Source organism: Bos indicus x Bos taurus, chromosome 19 (assembly GCF_003369695.1).
Source record: "Bos indicus x Bos taurus breed Angus x Brahman F1 hybrid chromosome 19, Bos_hybrid_MaternalHap_v2.0, whole genome shotgun sequence".
NCBI classification, from domain to species: domain Eukaryota; kingdom Metazoa; phylum Chordata; class Mammalia; order Artiodactyla; family Bovidae; genus Bos; species Bos indicus x Bos taurus.
Window position 1 is genome coordinate 48,848,355 of NC_040094.1, and position 8,142 is coordinate 48,856,496.

Genomic DNA, 8,142 nt, shown 5'->3' on the forward strand with positions numbered 1-8,142 from the left:
CTACCCCTCCTGTCAGGGCTCAGCCAAGCGACACCCCCAGGCAGGGCTCAGGGCCTGTCACCGCTCTGGGAATTGCTTGATGAACATACAGGGAGTCTGTCAGTGAGACCATCTCCAGCACAAGCAAGGTGCCCGCACCCCGTGGTCTCAGGAATGTGCAGAGAAACCAGCGAACAACAGAAAAGGAAGGAGATATTTTTAATGAAGACCAGGCAGGATTAGGCAAGAGGAGACAGAACAGATGTGAGTCAAAGATTACTCAGATGTTCCTGGCCTGGGAGGCAGAGATTGTCACTGTCCACGGCCGTGGCAGAGCTGGGCCTCTGCCTGGGCCTGGAGTGATACAGTGCACCTCCCCTTCCCCTACTTCCTGCGGCTGGGGGCCTGACATCCCAGAGGCGGAGCACAGCGCAGACCGGGGCCACAGGTGCTTAGGGCATCTACAGGGCACAGTCCTTGGGATGTCAACATTAAAAAACAACAAGAATGTCTTGCTAAAATATAAACAAGTAAAACAAAACAGTAGTTTGCTGACCAGGTGTGTGCTGTACATGAAACTGAAGGGAAGACCTAAAAGAAGACAGGAAAGTTAAAATTTTCTCAAAGGATACGATTGCTGAGTCAAAAGCAGTAAGACTGAATTCTGCAGATATTCTGCATTTAGACAAGAGGTAAATCAGATGCACATAAACAAACTGGTAGTTTTTCACGTGAAAAAATCTAAGGGTTTTCAACTCCAGGCTCAGGCCAAGCCGCAGGACAGATGAGACTGCCAGAACAGCCACGGCCCTCAAGCTGCACCAACAAACACATTAATGGGTCAGGACCCCTCTACACCATCTCAGGGGTTTAACCAGCCCAGGGGCCTTCCTCAAACCTGAAATGAGATCTACCAGGAACATGGATACTCTGCGGTCCATTCACTAGCAGACGAGCAGGTATGAGGGGTCTGAGGACCACCTCTTGCCAGGAACCACTGAAAGTGATGGACTTCTTTTGGAGAAAAAGAGACGTGGACAGACAGACCTCTTCTGTTTGAGGGAGGTTTTCTTTGCCAAAGACAGAAAACAGAAAGTGTTTCTCTGGAGAGCAGAGAGAAGAAGAAGCAGCATAAGTGATAAGGCATCAAGATGATCAGTGGTGATGAGAATCATTAATGATCAATCCTGCCGGATTAGCAGGAGAAAGCAAAGAGTCCTTCAGACAGCAAGGAAATCAAACCAGTCAATCCTAAAGGAAATCAACCCTGAATATTCATTGGAAGGACTGATGCTGAAGCTCCAATACTTTGGCCACCTGATGCAAAGAACCGATTCATTGGAAGAGACCCTGATAGTGGGAAAGATTGAGGGCAGGAGGAGAAGGGGGTGACAGTGGATGAGGTGGTTAGATAGCATCATTGACGCAATGGACATGAGTCTGAGCAAACTCCAGGAGATAGTGAAGGACAGGGAAGCCCAGAATGCTACAGTCCACCGGATCACAAAGAGTCAGACCCAGCTTAGCAACTGAACAACAGCAACTTATCTGAAGTAAAATGGATCCCATTTTAATATTCAAAAACCTATGTACTGGGACTTTAGTGGCTAAGACTCTGCACTCCCAGTGCAGGGGACCCAAATTCGTTCCTCGGTCAGGAAACTAGATCCCACAGGCTACCACGAAGACCTGGTGCAGTCAAATAAACAAATATTTAAAAATAAACCTGTGTACCATTAATCATCTGATCCTCAGCCTGGCTAGGGGCCTGTGGACCAGAGGAAGGAATGCTCCTATGAAAAGTAGGCTGTGCCTCTCTTTCTGAGCCACCACCTTCCAGTAACTCACCAGAGTGACCAACAAAAAGTGGGGAGGAGAGGCTCCTGTTGTATGCTCTCCAGGCCTTTTAGAAACGGGGAGCTGCTCCTTTGGCCACATCTTCACCCGAACCTACGAGAAGGGGGTTGCTGCAGATGTCAAGGGAAGGGGACCATTTAACAAGGAACACCAGTGTCCCCATGACAAACGGGAAGCGCCTACAATGTACACAGCGTGCAGCTGGCATTGTCGGAAACAAACAAGATAAAGGCAAGATTCTTGCCAAGAGAGTTAAGGTACACACTGAGCACAGGAATTACTCCACCAGCTGAGATAGCTTCCTGAAACGTGTGAAAGAACATGATCAGAAAAAGGAGGAAGCAAAAAAGAAAGTTCTTTGGGTTCAACTGAAGTGCCAGCCTGCTCCACCCAGAGAACCCCAGTCTGTGAGAACCAGTGACGGAGAGGCTGCACTGCTGGAACCCGTTCCCTGTGAAGCCATGGCTTGATAGCTGTAAAAATAAGTAAATAAAAGTAAAAGACCTCTGTGTGTGGACGTGTCAGTCGCTCAGTTCTGTCCAACTCTGTGACCCCATGGACTGTAGCCCGCCAGGCTCCTTTGTCCATGGAATTCAATACTGGAGTATTCCCTCCTCCAGAAGATCTTCCCGACCCAGGGATTGAACCGGAGTCTCCTGCATTGCAGATTCTTTACCATCTCAGCCACCAGGGAAATCCCTAAAAGACCCCTGGACTGTGGGGGAGAAAGAGAAAGAAGAGAGAAAGTGGGAGGAAGAGGTTGTGCCAGAGCTGAAATCTGAGGAGCGTCAGGGTTCTACAAGCAAATGAAGGGAAGTCTTTGCGGCCAGGAAAGACTCAGGGGTGAAAACAGAAGCTTCAGAATAAACTACTGAGTGTAAAGTGGGACTGAGATGAGCCTGGAGGTAGGGGTCGGTCTATGCTCTGCTCCGGAGCTTATCAGTTCAATCGGGGCCACTCAGAGGCTTCGACCAAGAAATCGGCATGGTCTGCAAGGAGCCAAGAGGTGCTAGCCAAAAAAGAAAAAATGGAGAAAATTTAGCTACTTTAAAAGTAAGACCTTCTCTCACCAGGAAATCCAAATGACTTACAAACCAGGAATAAGTTCTGTACCACGTTTAAATGACACAGGACTAATACCCAGAATATATAAAGAGCTGTATGAGTCAATGAGAAGGTGGGAGTGGGGGGCAAAGGAAACAGCAATAGCACAGAAGAGGAAGCACAGTTGCCCCATAAACATATGAAAAGATATTCAGCCTCATTAGCAACAAAGGAAAGAAAGTCTGTCTTGCCCACATTGGCATAAATTTTAAAAATAGGAGAATCACTAAGTATTGATGAAGGTGTGGAGCGGTGTGGGAACTCCCACCCACTGCCAACCGGAGCTCAGATCAGTACAACAATTTTAGAAAGCAGTTTGACATTCGGACACCCTTGAACTTTGCCATGTCTCTGAACATCTGCATATCCTTGGCTCAGCAATTTTAACTCCCTAGAGCCATATTTCTCAATATTGAGGAGCAGTTTCGGTTTTGTTTTGATTTTTCATTTGTTGGGGGAATAATACTTTTGTAAAATACGGTAAAAATGAATTCCTTAAAATGAAGTGAAAACAGATATACAGTATACAACCCCTGATATCTTATTATTAGATTCAGTAGACATCAAATTACTTATGTATATCAAGGAGATGCGTGAGAATGCTCCTGGAAAACTGTTTTGTAGCCACAGAAACAAAAAGTAACTCACATGTCCGATAACAGGATTAGAGCTTGGAGGAAAAAATGCGGAATAATCACATAATGGATTATTATGGACTATGATAAAGTTATAAATGAACTGTAATGCTACAGTAACAACAACAATAAACTCTCAGAAGAATAATTGAGAGAGAAAAAACAAACCTTGCTGCTGCTGCTGCTAAGTCACTTCAGTCGTTTCCGACTCTCTGCCATAGGCAGCCCACCAGGCTCCCCCATTCCTGGGATTCTCCAGGCAAGAACACTGGAGTGGGTTGCCATTTCCTTCTCCAATGCATGAAAGTGAAAAGTGAAAGTGAAGTCACTCAGTCGTGTCCAACTCTTAGCGACCCCATGGACTGCAGCCTACCAGGCTCCTCCATCCATGGGATTTTCCAGGCAAAAGTACTGGAGTGGGGTGCCATTGCCTTCTCCAAACAAACCTTAGAAGACTCTAATATGATGCCTTTCATTTAAAAATATATATTTATGTATTTATTTGGCTGTAATGGGTCTTAGTTGTGACACGTGGGATCTTTGACTTTCCTTGCAGCATGCAAACTCTTGTCTGTGGCATGTGGGGCCTAGATCCCCGACCAGGGATCGAACCTGGGCTCCCTGCATTGGGAGCATGGAGTCTTAGCCACAGGGAAGTTCTCTATGATGCCTTGTTAAAAAACAACTTCATCAAAGTGTAGTTTACACTTCCCTGTTGTTGCATAATTCACCCATTTTAAGAGCACAATCCAATGATTAATAGAGTATTTGGAGAATTGTGCAACTACCACACTATCTAATTTCGGTGCATTTCCATCACCTTCAAAATAACCCTCGTGCCCATTTTCAGTCACTTGTCATTCCCACCCCCAGCCAACCCCTGATCTATATTCTGTCTCTGTAGATTTGACTTTGCTAGGCATTACATATAGATGGAATCATACCATATGGAGCCTCTTGTGTCTGGGTTCTTTCACTTAGCATTATGCTTTTGGAGTTCATCGTGTTGTAGCATGTATCAGAACTTCATTCCCTTTTATTGCCAACTAATATTCTACTGTGTGGATCTACCAGGTTCTGTTTACCCATCCGCCAGCTGATAGACATTTGGGTTGTTTCCACCATCTGACTCCTTTGAGCAATGCTGCCCTGCATGCAAGTCTTTGCAAAGATATGTGTTTTCGTTTCTCTTAGGTACATACCTAGGTGACACTGTACTTGTAAGTCTCTAAAATAAGCAAATTAAAAAATGTGATGTTTAGAGATACATATAAAGTACTGAAACTCTCCTTCACAAGAGAGAGAATGAAAAAAACAGCATTCAGGTGCATGTGAGTGTGGGGCTGGGAGATGAGAGGAGGAGGACGGGACTCAGCTAGACAAGAGTCATGGTGGGTAGAGGACTTATGGGTCTGCATTTTATTCTGCTTCATAACTTACATATACATTAGATATCATATATACATACTGTCTATATTCTACATGACATATACATTGCATAATAAGAAGACACTTGAAAAAATGAAAGCCTGTCTCCAATACTCAACAATCCACTAGGTTCTCATCTCAGGATAACCAGGCCCCCTTTCTGGCCACCTGTCCACACTGAGCCTGTTCTCGGCTCCCTCTGCTCCAGACACACTAGCCCCTTAGCTGTTCCTCAAGTCAGGGAACAACCCTTAGAGGGAGACTGGGTAAAAACGTTTGTAGCTGTTTTACACAAGAGAAACAGGCTCAAAGAGGTATTTTGCTCAGGTCACAAGGCTTTTAAGTGTGGCCTGGATTTTTCTGGCCCCTAATCCAGTGCTGTTTCTCCTACGGTTGGTTTTTGGCATCCATGTGAGTTAAGGCTGAATAAATATCGAGAGGTGAGGTTGGCATGAGTTGAGGGGCCAGAGCTCTTCATGTTAGCGTGTATGTGTGGTAAGTTGCTTCAGTTGTGTCCAACTCTTTGCAACCCTATGGACTGTAGCCCGCCAGTCTCCTCTGTCCATGGGGTTTTCTGAGCAAGAATACTGGAGTGGGGTGCCATGCTCTCCTCCAGGGGAATCAGAGGAGGGAATCGAACCCTTCCCTCCTGTGTCTCCTGCATTGGCAGGCAGGTTATTTACCACTGGCGCCACCCGGGAAGCTTCTTCTTGTTAGAGGCAGGACTTGATCTGGTCTGAGAGATGAGAGGGTTTTGGTTAAGCAAAGAGGAGCAGGTGGGTATCCAGTGAGAGCACCCCGGCTCCCCTGAAAGCCAGTCAATAATCACAAGATTTCTTGATGAACGTAGAATGATGGAAGTCAACATTTGGGCACTTAAAAACTATTTACTTAAAAAAAATTTTTTTCAGCCATGCCCCACAACTCATGGGATCTTAGTTTCCGAACCAAGGATCGAACCTTAGCCTCTGGCAGTGGAAGCGCTAAGTCCTAACCACTGGACTGCCAGGGAATACATTTTTTAATAACAGGTTTATTGAGATATAATTTATGTGTTATAAAATCCCCCCTTTTAAATTGTATGATTTGGTGGGTTTTAGTATATTCAGAATTGTGCAGTTGTCATTACTAATTTTAAAACATTTTCGTCATCTCATCAAGAAAGTCCATGCCATTGGCAGTCACTCTCATTCCCTCTCCCCCAGCCACTGGCAATCACTCATCTACTTCCTGTCTCCCTGGATTTGCCTATTCCAGACATTTCACGTAAATGGATTTATACAACATGTAGCCTTTCCCTTGGCATCGTGTTTCAAAGGCTCATCCATGTTGCAGCAAATAGTCCTTCATTTCTTTTTATGGCTGAATAATATTCCATGAATATACCACATTCAGATCATCTATTTCATCAGGAGATGGACATCTTAGGTTGTTTCTCATTTGGGGCTATTATGCCTAGAAATGGAATTGCAGGGTCATACGACATCTCTAACATTTTGAGGAGCTGCCAAACTTTTTTTCCAAAGTGGCTGAACCATTTTACAATCTCACCAATGATTCAAGGGCGCCAATTTTTCCATAGCCTCAACAACATTTGTTATAGTCCATCTTTTTGGCTTTAGGCCTCTTGGTGGGTGTGCTTCCCAGATGGCTCAATACTAAAGAATTCACCTGCCGATGCCAGAGACATGGGTTCGATCCCTGGGTTGGGAAGATCCCCTGGAGAAGAACCCACTCCAGTATTCTTGCCTGGGAAATCCTGTGGACAGAGGAGCCAGCCCAGTGGGCTACGGCCCACGGGGTCCCACGGAGTCGGACAAGACTTGGTGCCTAAGGCTGCACACGGACATGGCGGATACGAAGTGGTGTCTCATTGCGATTCGATCTGCATTTCCATGATGACTGATGGAGCTGTGTGTCTTTTTATGTACTTATTGATCAGGTGTGTTTCTCTCGAGAAGGTCTATTCAAATCCTCTGCCCACTTTTAGTTAGTATGTCTTTTTATTGTTGAGGTGTAAGAGCTCTTCATACTTTCTGAACACAAGTCCTTTGTCATATTCACGGTTCGCAAATATTTTCTCTTCTTCTGTGGGTTGTCTTTTTTTTTTTTTGTCCACACAGTGAGTCTTCCCTTCACCAGGGATCAAAGCCCAGAGTCCTAACCACTGGATTGCCAGGGAATTCCCTCGTGAGTTGTCTTTTCATTTTCTTGATGGTCCTTTGAAGCATGAAAGGTTTTAATTTTGATGAAGACTATTTTGTCTAATTTTTCTTTCGTCACTTGTGCTTTTGGTGGCATATCTAAGAAGCCGTTGCCTACTCCCAAGATCACAAAGATTTATACTTGTTTCTTCTAGCATTTTTATGGTTTTAGCTCTTACAGTAAGTCTGTGATTAATTTTGGGTCAATTTCTGTAAATAGCATGAGGTAGGGGTCTAACCTCATTCTTTTGAGTGTAGAAATTCAGGTGTCCCAGCTCCATTTGTTAAAAAAAGACTTTCTTCCCTTTCCCCCTACCCCAAGAGTGCCATTTAAATTGTCCTCATATCCTTGTCAAAAATTGATTGACCGTAAATGCAAAGGTTTATTTCTGGACTCTCAATTTTATTTCGTTGTTGGGTGTATTTTCTAAGGGATTTTTTTAAAAAAATAATTTTATTTAGTTAGTTTTGGCTGCACCAAGTCTTCATTGCTATGCAAAGACTTTCTCTAGTTGTGGCAAGCAGGGGCTGCTCTCTGGCCACAGTGCATGGGCTTCCCATTGCGGTGGCTTCTCTTGTTGCAGAGCATGGTCACTCGCGCATGGGCTCAGCAGTTGTGGCGCATGGGCTTAGCTGCTCTGTGGCAGATGAGATCTTCCCAGACCAGGGATCGAACTTGTATCCCCTGCATTGACAGGCAGACTCTTAACTACTGGACCACCATTGAAGTCCCTAAGGGATATTTTTCTAACTGTGGTGATTGGTGACCTGTCCTTCCCTAGAAGAGTGATGCAGAGATGGGGAGCTCTCCAAAGCAGACTGCATTTCCTGGGCAGGTCAGGCCCTCGTGGCATCGTAATCACGTCCTCCCCCAGGATTCGGAGCCCTCTCCATCGTTCTGCTGGCAGCTAGACGGCAACTGACTGAGCTAAGGG